Genomic DNA, 13156 nt, shown 5'->3' on the forward strand with positions numbered 1-13156 from the left:
TCTCTTTTGGTATGGGGATTGAACCCAGGGGTGCTTAACCACGGAGCCACATCTCCAGCCCTTTTTATATTTTAGAGACCGGATCTTGCTGAGTTTCTTAGGATCTCTCTAAGTTGCTGAGGCGGGTTTTGAATTCATGATCCTCCTGCCTCAGCGTCCCTAGCTGCTGGGATTACAGGTGTGCGCCATTGTGCCCCGGATTGATCCTATTTGTTTTGTACCATGGACTAATTTGTTGCTTTCTTCACTTGCATGTTTTAAATACTGAGAAAGATGACATGTAATGAGAGAAGACTCAACTTTGGAATTCCCCATAGAATTTATATAAATCTGCATTATGTGAAAGCTGAGAAATTGATTTCAATATAAAAATCTTGTAACAAGGAACTTACTTTTGTTGACATGACTGATATATACTTTTGTTGCCTTCTATAATGTCTGTGATGTCTAAAGACTCAGTAGTGGGTATCAAAATGACTAAAAATCTGGAAAATAGTATTTATGAGGAAATGAAAATAAAACTGAGAATAATATCTTAAAAGAAACCAGAAGAGTAAACAGAGGGAAATTCTAATCAAACACTGACTTGAGCCCATAAATGCCCCTATGGAAACCAGGAGATGATGTGACTAATAACACAGAACAAAAACAGATAAGAGCTCATATATTTTTTATTTGCCCAGAGACACATATATTCTCAGTTTTTTTAAATGTACAAATAAAGTATTGTGATGTTGATTTGACATTGTAAATAATTTCTAAAAGAAAATTCCACACAATACTGGATTGGAAAAAAACAATGTAGAAGTACTCAGTTGAGAGTTATTTCAGGTTTAATTTTCTTTTTTTACCTTGGCTAGGACCTTAGTTCAAAAATTTTCATCTCAAATAGGCTTCTCAATAATTTTACAGTGAAGTGTTGAAAAGTTAAATGAATCTATTATAAATATTGAAATTAGAACGTGGAGGTAGACAGATACCTGGGTTTGCAGTTAAGATTAAATAAATTCTTAGTTTACTATTAATGTTAATGTACTGTTTATGGGATGAGGTTCATTACTTGAATGTCACCCTAAGGATTTAGGCCAAACATGGTCTCTTTTTATACATTCCACTCATTTACTGTGGCTTTTTTTCTGGGAAAGGAACTTCTCATGCCATTTTCCTTTGACACTGGTAGAATGAAAAGCACCAGGAAGTTTGAGGCTCTTGGCTTCCTATTGTGCAGATGAAGACATGTAAATACCTACACAACAGGCAGGAATTGCAAAGGAGTCATCAGCAGGGGGTAGAAGAGAAGTACCACTTACCTATCAATCTTGAGTTTTAGAATACAGAAGATCTTGGATGTGACTGTTATAATATGAGAAAACAAGTGAATTATGAGGGAATAAACACCAATATGAGCAGAGTTAGGCTATAAAGTGTTGGTAACAGTTTCTGAGCAATATCCTACTGTGGTTGATTATATTGTTTTCCTAGTAACTTCTATTCGAAAGGACATCTTCTTGTGAGTAGAAGTGCTGTATGTCAGACTATTTTAAGACACTCTGCATGTTTGCAATATTTCTGGTTCTTTTCTTTCTGCCGTGAGAATGACATTTTCTCAGTAATCTGTACTCGTTCAGTCATAAATCTTTATTGAGTATACTCTATACACAGAGGTAGACTGTGTTCCAAGTATTTGCCAAGTCCTGGAAATACAATACCTCATGAAGCTTCTATTCCAATGAAAGAGACAGATAAGAACCCAAAATACACTTTTAAAATAATTGTGTAACGTGGAGGAGATAAACAAGGTGCTGCAATGGATAAGAATCAGGGTTAGAGGTTGAAAATAAGCAAACATGGTAATGCAAGATTGAAAGATTTTTTTTTTTTTTTGTACCAAGGATTGAATGCAGGAGTGCTTAATCACTGAGCCATATCTCCAGCTCTTTTCATATTTTATTTGGAGAAAGGATCTCCCTGAGTTGTTTAGGGCCTCACTAAGTTGCTGAGGCTGGCTTTGAACTCTTGATCCTCCTGCTTCAGCCTCCTGAGTTGCTGAGACTACATGCACTACTGTGCCCCTTCATGAAGGATCTCTTTTAAAACTCAATATTTAAACAAAAACCTGAAGAGTATTCTCAGCCAGGGAACAGTAAATGCAACGCTTCTGTGTATCTCTTCAACTTTCAGCTTGATTAATATCTAGAAGATGATGGTGTTCTAAGATGTTGTAGTAAGTCATTTCAGGGACTAGACTAGAGCTTAGACCATCAGAAGTGAACTTTGCAATGATAGAAAACACAGCCCTATGTAGCTCCAATATAACAACAACAAAAACCAGAAATAGAATATAGACAGATAAAATTACATGGGATTGCACTGCCTTCCTTAAATAGAACAGAATGTAGAAAGGATCTCCTCATTTGATTATAGTATACTGGCCATAGGAATATTGAGAGGATAAAAGTGGCAAGTGCACAAATCAGAGTGAAGTGTATTTTTACTTTCTCTGTCTGATCAATATCCCAAGGCAGCCTCCCTGCTAGCCATTTCTTAGTTAGAAATTTCTTGTCTTATAAGAGTATTTTGGAACAGGATTCACAGAATTCAGAATCATATCAATGAAGGAATAGTATGGAGCATCACTGTTATCCAAAAATCCCACGCCAATGTAGACCTACACTTGCCAGGGATGGCTCCAAATTGGTTTGGGAGGAGTGGGCTACTCTTGCACTGGTGTTCTGCTGGATATAAATCATCTAATCATGTCACACAAATGCTTCCAATGGCATTGTGTTCATACTGCATTTGCAGCAAAGCTGGAGAGCTGCCTGGGTGTCTACCCTATTTCCAAGTTCTGGGTTTCTCTCATGTTCACACCAACATGGATCGTGGAGACAGAGGAGCTGTTCAGGCAGAGAAATGCACAGGAAGAGAATTAAGTTCATTTCAGTTCAGGTGACTTTCCCGCAAAGTGCCATTCCCCCACCCCTTTCTCTCCCCCAAGGCAAAAGGTGCAGGAAAACAATTCTTGACTGGGTGTCTTTAAACTCTAAATTCTGCATTTCTGTGATTCCTAACTCGACAAGCACATTTAGAAATCAAACACAAAGCTGAGTTGGGAAGACAGCCAACTCTTTGCCCATTGCACCTGGTCCCTTAAAAGATAATTTATATGTGAAGCAAATAAGGTATCGGGAGTGTTCTAAAAGGTGCAAAATGCTTTTATCTTTTACAGACATAATCCAAAGACAGCAGCAGAAAATTTATATGTATAATTCCCCAATTTGATGTAGTAGTTAAACTATTTTATCTGGCCTTTACAGTGATAGAAAACACACCCCTATATAGCTGTAATATAACAACAACATAAAACAGAAATAGAATATAGACAGATAAAATTACATAATGCTCTCATTATGGTGATTTGAGAAGCAATTGCTACATTCCATTAAGAACAGGGAGAGCAAGCACAGCAGACTTCTCAGAAGAAGCCATTACAGTCTAATTAGGGATGCAGGTAAATACACCTAGCCCTTCTGATTTTTCAAAATCATTTTGTATATGAATTCAAGGTACAATTTAACAATATAGTTAATGTCTACTAAACAGCACATTATTTTATTTTTTTATCCTTAGCACAATGGATGTAGACGAGAATAGTTTATAAACCATTTTCCTGGCTAAGATGCCAGTTGCTACAAACTGATCGTCCTTTGGATAAAAAATGTTGAAACTAAAAAAAAATGTTAGTAATTTTAAATGTTAGTTAATGTTAGTAAGTAAGCTAAGATCTTTACTTCATAAACAGTTTTAAATTCTCAAACCAGGTATGTTAATAATCTTTATTTGAAAAACTTACCCGGTAAATCATGTCAATCAATTAGAAATCTATGCAAGAATTTTTCTTTGGGGGCATTAATATCAAATTCAGTTTTTATTTGTATCAAGGTTATACATTTAGTTTTAAAAATCAAATTGTCCATAAGCTTTATTTTGATAAAGAGCAGGCTTGTCCTGTCTCTTTCTGTCCCCTTCTTTAATCTCATTTCCCAGTCACTGAAGGAAACCACTTTTAACTCTTGCAACTATTTCTCTTGGTATTGACTCTGCATCACTAAATCTTATGCTGCTACTTCTTTTATTTTGGGGGACTTATCTATTGACTGTGGAAAATAAGAATTTATCTTTCTTCTATTCCTGTTTCCACTAGGATTCTCATTTCTGCCTGATACATTTCTAGTTTTCCAATTTTCCTTATATAATTATATTGTCATTTTGTTTAATATTCAGTGCTTACATTATTATGACTACATAAATGCTATTCACAGCTAAACCATGTAGTGTACCATAATAATTTTTCTGACTTTATCATTTTAAAAAAATAATTTATTTTAATAACCTTGTTTTTTGTTGATCTAATTTTCTCTGCACTTATGACCATTGATCCTCAAATCCTCTCCAAATCAAACAGATCTTTTATTGCAAACCCTTTTGTCGTCATTGAAGTCTCTCCTTTGGATTTCTGATCTGTTCTAGTTTGGGCCAGTTGCTTTCTGGATCTTCCTTCACCATCCTCCAGAGGAAAGCCAAGTAAAGAGATATTTTAGGCTTTTGAGGCCACATGGTCTCAGGCACATCTGCTCAACTTGGCCATTACAGCGCAAGAATGACCACAGAAGATATGTACGTACGTGGATGAATGTGACTATGTTCCAATAGAACTTTGTTTATGAATGCTGGATTTTGAATTTCATGTGAAATTTATGTCAGGAAATATTCTTTTTATTTTTGAAAACCACTTAAAATTCTAAAAACCATTTCTAGTTCTTGGTTCATATAAAAACAGGAGTCAGGCTGAATTTGGCCTGTAGGCCCTAGGTGGCTGACTCCTGCTTCAGGAAATTATCTCTGCCTTTCTTTTGTGTTGAGTCCCCTATTTCCTGGATATTATTTTTTTCCATTTTTATAGCTTACTTGCATAGATTGTATTTCTAACGCTTCTTGAGAAATGTTTGAGATCTTCAGTGACTGAAGTCCATGTTTTCCCCTTCATATTTTTCGTATTTACAATTTTGAAGGCATTTCTTCACTGTTTGCCAGCTTCCATTATTGCTACTGAGAAGTTTCATACCCTTCTGATTCTCAGATTTGTGTGGTTTTTATAAATCCAAAATCCTTCATTTTTTTTATTTGCCCTAAGTTTCAGAAATTCATAATGATTTTTTTTTAAACAGAGGTGTGGGTTGACCTTTTAATTTTTATTTTCATTCATTGATCTTTTCTCCCCTCCCCCCCCTTTTTTTTCTGGTACAGGGGATTGAACCTACTGAGTCACATCCCCAGCCCTTTTTTATATTTTATTTAGAGACAGGATCTTGCTGAATTACTTACTGTCTTACTAAATTGCTGAGGCTGGCTTTAAACTTGCAATCCTCCTGTCTCATCCTTCTGAGACTCTGGGATCTAGGAGTGCGCAACAGTGCCTGACTTTTATGGACCTTTTCATTCTGGAAACTCCTGTCTTCAAAGTGCTAAGACGTTCTTTTGAATTATTTTCTCCAAACACTTTTTGGAATTCACATTAGCAGGTTTTAGATGTCCTGAATTGCTCTCCTGCCTTTTCCATCTTCTCTCACCTACTTTTTTTTTTTTACTTTTTAGATTGTGCTCGTTTGGGTGTGGGTGTGTGTGTGGGTGTGTGTGGACTGTGGACTGAACCCTTAAGTGCTCTACCACTGGAGCTATACCCCTGGCTCTTTTTATTTTTTGTTTTAGAGAACACATATGTTTTAGAGAACCAATATGAAAGACTTTAGGAATGTCATTTTGGGCTAGTCATATTTCCCCCAAAAAGAATCATATAGCTCTGGTCAGCATTCTGGAAGTGGAATAGAGTAAGAGGGCTGGAGTTTTAAAAGTTTAGTATGTAAACTTTCATTTAATCTTTCTCTTTTTTAGTATGATACTTCCATCCCAGTTATGCCTGGATTCTATCAAACCCGAGTTCTTGTATTTTATCTTCTCTGGAGCATATCTTGTCCTGTGCTGAGATTGGAGAAGGGTGATTGTCTAGCTGCATGAAATTGAGGAAAGACTAGCTCTTTGATCCACCTCTTCACTTCCAGTGATTTTTAATGTTGATTCTTGGGCTATCTGGAAATTGTTGTTGTTTTTAAAGGAAGTTAGTTAGGCAGCTTCTTTGCTATTCCCACTGCATATTAGGATTCAGCTTTTTGGAGTCTTATTGCTTATTCATTTGTTTTCTAGATTCCAAAATTTAGTGATGTCAATGCTCCTCGCATTGTTGTTCGACTGTGGGTTTAGGGTTTAAAAACTCTTCTGTCATTGTAGGGTTGGAGGAAAGAATAGAGATAAGTCGAAGTATTCAATTTGTCATTTTAAACTGGACTAATTTTATATGAGAATTTCTCTTATGAAAACATGTTGACTTCTTTATATATTTAATCAGAAATCATTTGACTTATAAAATACACCTCTATGTGAGGCATAGGGTATTGGTAAATAGCTTAATCCTCAGGGAGGTAATGGTGAGTTTGGCTTCATATTCTTTTTGACAGATATCTAGGGTTATTTGTCCTAAGGTTTTACATGTTTCAAATGTATAATAGTGGGAATCTACAGGAGTTGTTCTAAAGCATATTATGTGTTATAGTGTTATGGTGGTAGTTTATATTCATTAGTACTAGGTTTAGGTTGTATTGACAAAACCCCTCAAATAACAGTGGTTTAATTCCTCTGTTTCTTCCTTATATAAATAAAATCCAGAGGTAAGCAAGCAGTCTAGGGTTTGTTATGATTCCCAAGACCAAGAATTAGTTTCTTTCTCTAATGATGTTTTACCTGCCTCAATGTGCGCCTTCCTTCTTATGGTCCAAGATGACTCTTTGAACTCCAGCCAGCAGGCCAAAGGAAGGGGAAAAGGGTACATTTTGTCTTCTTAGGATGCTTTCCTGAAATTATATGCATTGTTTTAACTATGTCCCACTAGCAGAAATTAATCATATATGTATGTGTGTGTGTGTGTGTGTGTGTGTGTATAGATATATATACACACACACACAATCTTTATATCTAGTTACAAAGGAGTCAGGAAAATGTTACCTTTATTGTGTATAACTCAACAATGTACAATATTGTGAGTTCCTTTACAAAAAAGAAGGGAGAAATGAATTTGGGGTTTAAATAGCTTCTACCACAATATCTAAGATAAATTGTGTCGGAACTGTATCTGATAAAACATTAGGTCTCTGGAAGTTGAATATAGTAAAGAACAAAGGAGAAATAAGGAGGAAGAAGATAGGGTTTGAGGAGAGACCAAGAGGGCCTCTAGATGGGGAGGAGGAAACTATGATGTATAAAGAAAATCCTGGACAGAAGATCTGAGGATAGGATGTTATTCTTGGATCTATAATTCTGTGTTCTTAGGCAAGTCCCTTACCTCCTTGTACCTTTTTTTTTTTTAATCAATACATTGAGGAACTTGTAGTAGTGAATGCGAAGACTGGAGTACCCTGGGAGATGGGGTTAGTTTCAAATCCATATGTTTACTCTGAGGATTCCAATTTTAACTGATTCAAACGTATGGATTAGTTAAATGTAAGAACATGGGATAGCTTCTCAATGTCCTAAACCCAATCTCTTATTTTGACTTAGTTTATAATTAGTTGCATGATTTCGAAAAAGTTCCTTAATTATTCTTGGTGTCACTTTGCTTTTCCATGAAATGAGATATTTAATTAGATTCACAATTCCAAAACTGTGCATTGAGGTACCTTGGGGTGAAGCAACGAACTCACAGGGGTATTGCAGAATATTTTGGATTTTCAAGGGCAATAGTGATATTTGACACTTTTCAGACACCAGGCAAAATAAGAACTTGAGATAGCTGAAACATTAGCTCATGATGAACATCTGGCCTTTTGGCTATTGCTATGATGAAAAGCAACTATTACATAAAGATCAGTATTGAACAAGAAAAGAGGGTGGTAATGTCCAATTTGATTCCAAGTTTGTGATGTGCAGTGCTGAACAAATGTACATTATTAGGAAGTAGTTGTGATTAAGAATTAAGCAAAAATATAATTTTTCTTTTAATTTGTGTTTGTGTGTGTGTGTGTTTAATCAACTACTAAATTGTTAGGACATAAATACTTGTTAAATGTTTGGATCCAACTACGTAATAAATGAGACCTTTTATCATTGCTTTTGGCCTAGAAGTACTGTGAAAAAAATGACTAAGACATTCATAGTGTTATGACCCAGGAAAATTTAGGCACCTCTGGTTTTGATAATCTTTAGGATGTTACAGAACTGCCTAGGATTGAATGGCAACTTGTAGCCCCAGGACCATTCCTAGAACATGGGATGGTTGGGGCTGGGGCTGTAGCTCAGTGGTAGAGTGCTATCCTAGTATGTGTGAGGCACTGGGTTTGATTCTCAGTACCACATATAAATAAATAAAGGTCCATCAACAACTAATAAAATATAAAAAAATATGGAATGGTTAACAGGCTGATGCCCTGAGACCTGAACATTGTAGGAGAAAAAAAAAAAAAACTGGGGTGTGACCTGGAGAAGGAGTAGTCAGGCTGTTATGTACTCCCAAGAGTCAGAAGAGTTTGGTTTTAACAATTCTTACACAGGAGTGCATGAAAAGTCTGTCCCTAGATGACTCTTTGATCACAGTTTAGATCATCTTAAGGGAATACATGTCCCAAACATCTTCTTCCTATTTTCAAATTTAGTCATGTTATTGGGTGTCAGAATATTTACCTCTTGGGCTGGGAGGTAAAGCTCAGTGGTATATTATTTGCTTACCATGTGCAAAGCCCTGAGTTCAATCCCCAGCACCAAAAACAAAAACAAAACAAAACCAAATAACCCTACTACCTCTTGCTGAGGGAACTACCTTACTAGGTCATGAGATATGAGATGGAATTACAGTGAAGGAACTGAGCAGAGATTTGTTCTTGGCAAGCCAAACTGGGTTTGGAATTTGGGATAAATTTTTATATAGAACAATGTTGTGAATATTTTATATAGTTTAGCCAATTTTAGCATTTATCAAACATGCAAAAATACATTAGTGACATTCAGATTTTTTGGCTTCCTGTGGATAAATGCTCAAGAGACTGACCAAGATCGCTTCCTGGCAGTGTTTGGTAAACAAACTCATTACATTGTCAGAAGTATTCCTACAGCACCTTTCCTAAACTCTATTAACTTTATAAAAGAGACCAAATTCCTTAAAGCAAACAACCGGTCCAAAGCCCTGAGAAAACCAAACAAGCTTTAGTGTTCAGATATGCTGACTGATTAGAAAAAGAAAATTGTGTTTAAATCATGAAGCTTTGATGGTTTAATGAAAATATGAACAAGTGACGAATCGCTAAGTTGCTGCAAGTTTAAGACACATTGCTTTGAATTGGTTCCTCAATCATGTAGGAACCCATCCTGAATGTAAAAACTCCTCTTTTGTATACAGCAGTTTCATCAAAGGAGAACCAAGAAAATACTTGTTGAATAATTTGATTATTCAGATAATGCCGAGCAGATTCCAACTTCAACCTTAAGTAGGCACAAATGTGGGGTAAATACTTTTAACCTAACCATCTGCTATTTCTGATTTGGGTTTGAATTTTGAATGATATCAATGAAATGTATTTTTTCAACTCGATCTACATAACTAACAATAATTGTTATCATACATAATAGGATTCAGATAATGAACTCTAGGTTTTTTGTTTGTTTACAATTATTTTTTTTCCTCTTTTTTTTTTTTGTGCTTTTATGCCACTTATAGTAAACTTGGCATTTTCTCATACTAAGGAGAATGATATGAAAGTGTAACTGAGCTATCTACAAATATCTTGTTACATGCATAATATGTATATATACCCTGTATGGAATTAAACTTTTTTTTTTTTTTTTAGGGGAAATGTGTTGTGGCAAAAATAAACAAGCTCCTGAATTTAGAAGATCGCTCCTCATGAACTATGCTGCTACATACTAGCTATGATTTTTGTCAAGTCATTTAACCTTTCTGTGTCTCAGTTTCCTCATACATCAAGCATTTAGAATGATATTGGCTGCATATAGTATACATCCCACATAGCAAATCTCAAACTTTCAGTTTCTTAGTACTTAGGGGTTCATGTATTTTACTTCCTAGGTGTCTACCTTCTCAACACTTTTCTTTTGAGTTTATTCTTCTAGAAATTTCTTGCTTAGATTTAACGGGATTTAACATGCTACCAGTTTGTAAAGGTCACACACAGCCTTGTTAGGGTTGGAGGAGGTAAAATGTATGGCTCGGGTTAGCAGTCCTCATATGCTCCACACTGTCTTGCCACACTAGCTGGTATGCCTTTAATTACAAGGTTGAGTTTTCAGACTGGCAGAAGTTACTTGGTCAGCAATTTGCTTAAGTAAATGTTTCTGTTGCTGCTGCCTCTGCCTCCCATCCCTTACCCCTTAGGTTTCTAACTTCCTATCACTACTGACCTTAATCCTTGACAGTTTGGCAACATGTAAAAATGAATGTTGCTGGAGGAAATCAGTGGATTTCAAAAGCCAAAAAAGTTCCCAGAGACATTATAAGCTGGAACCAGTCATGTGGAATTACTGGGTTGTTGAAGGACAATGCTGGAGTATCAGAGGTAGGTCTCCCCTAATACTGCAATGCTGCTGAACCCAGACATCTCAGCATCCAATGAAGCCATAGATATGCGCTAGGAAAGAGTTATGCATATCACCCAAGCAGGCCTCACACCATGTCCGCGGAAGCTAAAAATGGTGTTTCTAAACTAGCTCATTTGCTGCAAAAATTTGGTATTGCATTCTGCTAGTATCTGTTAAAACTTGGGTTACGCATTCCAGGAGACCTAAACTGAAAGCATCAGCTGTCTCGGGGTTAATCAAGATCACACCATCAAATGTGCGGTCTTTTTGCCATGTATGTTTTTTCAGTGGTTTGCCTTCTTGTCTCACTCATCCGCCTTTGCCTGTTTTTCCTCATTCTCGACTGTGTCTTTAGACAGTGCTGTCTCTGACAGCAAGCTGGATAAATCGTCAGCTGCATGCTGATGAACTGCTTTGCCTTCTTTTGCCAGATTAAATCAGGACAGCTTTGGAGTTTAGAAAAGGAGGGGGTGGTCTTTGCCATTCCCTCCTACCTTTCCTCCGTTTTCTTTTATCTGGAACCTTTTCTATTGCAAAGCCCTTCTTGGTTGTGCCCCAATTTAGGATATTTCTTTCATCTTTTCTGCCAGGAACATAGATGCTTCATTGTCCTACCAGTTTGTTTTCTTGTTTGTTTTTACTGCTCTTACTTTGTGTTTCTTTTAATAAGTGCACAACCTTATGAAAAATTTAAAGAAGTTCAAATAAAGTAGAAAATCTACTCATTCCCATTGTTGAGACAGGAACCAATATTTACAAATTCAGTTTTCATATAAGATGGTAATAACAAGAAAAAAGAACTATATATTAGTATTCCCAAAGTTGTTTTGAAAATCACATTCCAGAACACTTACGCTACATTGCAAATCTCTAGAATATTGTATACCGCCCTTCCCAAATGTTAGATGATGCATCTTGTTTCCAAAGAATTTTCAACAGAGTAATGTTACCAGAAACACACTTGGAAATGTTATGCATATTCCATTTTCCTACAGTTTATGTTATAATTCAGCTTTATATGTAATTTGATGATTAGTTATAATTTCAAAGGACCACGGACCTCACATTTTTAAAATAGTGATCTCTGTGGGGAACGTTGGTCTTGGACTTGATAGGGATTTATTGCCTTTTGGATATGTTAGGAAATTTAACATCTTAGTAAGTTTTTTTCAGTGCTGGGATTGAAATCAGGGCCTCACAGTGTCCTAGTAATCTTTAAATCTCTATTTTGATAGGAAGCCATCTTATTTCTACTTTATCTTCACAATTACCTTAAGAAAAAATGTAGAAAGAGGTGTGCCTAGAGTTCCATTTTCCCCCTAATCTTATTTATTTACTGTTTTAGGTACAAGGGCAGAAGTAGCTGAAACCATGGATACAAACACTGAATTTTACCTGCCAATATGAGTCTTGCGATTTGTCAATATTTCAGAACATTGCTCTTGGGGCTGAGCATGTCATATTAGTATACAATGAAGCCTCCTTTCTCTCCCCAAATATGTTCTGTATCATGACTATGCCCCAGTCAAGGCCCCAGTCATCAACTTTAAACCCACAAGGTCACCTGGTCATCTCGTGATTACAACAGCAGCTTTACTGCTTGTAATTGTCCTACAGCTGTGGCAGGTCAATGGAAAAATGTTCTTTAAACACCATAAGCATCTGATTGTGCAATACCTAAATGAGTGTCATTGATTATTCACACTGCTGGCTGGTCAAAGCTGGGGAAGTAATTAGGGCTTTTTGTGTGGATTATCCACTGAGAAAAGGTCAAATAACTACAAACAGTGCCAGCAGAGAGGAGCCACCAAGGACCGCAGCATCCGTGATCAGTTAAGAAATGCTAAAGCAAGGTTTAATAATGATGTGCTTATGCCAGTTCTACAGAACGTGATCATTCTGTCATAGAAATCCAATGAAGCATGAGTGATGGCTACTTTTTCCCTGGAAGCTCTGCTTCAGGTCCCTGATGCCCATCAAACAGGTTTGTCAGGGAAACTAGACTGAGAAGAATTTAAAAAGCAGGGCTCCCCCCACCCCACCCCTTCTTTAAATCAAGAATAAAGGACTTTTGGCTGAATGACCATTTTCTTAAACTCCTCTTTTGGAACATCATAACACTATTGTTTTTCCTATTTTTCATTAAGTTAGCCCCTCAAATGGCTTGTTTTATGGGAACTTGAAACCACTCATTTGCTGATTCAAATTAGGAGTTTGGATAAAAAAATCCTTTTTGAGTCACAGTTCTATTCATAGTAATGTAAGGCTGAAAACATTTCGGTTTGCTGATTTGCTGAAGGGTCTTTCATATTTTCCAAGTTCAAGTGTTTCTGCTAAATCCACTTAATCATACTTGGAACCAATATCCCTCTTAAATAACGCCAGAAAATCTAAGGTTAAATCTTCACTATTTTTATTCAAATTATTGGTTGTTATTAAACTGAAGATATTCTGGGAAAGC

The sequence above is a fragment of the Spermophilus citellus genome (assembly GCF_964194105.1).
Source record: "Spermophilus citellus genome assembly, chromosome: 3".
In the NCBI taxonomy this organism is placed as follows: domain Eukaryota; kingdom Metazoa; phylum Chordata; class Mammalia; order Rodentia; family Sciuridae; genus Spermophilus; species Spermophilus citellus.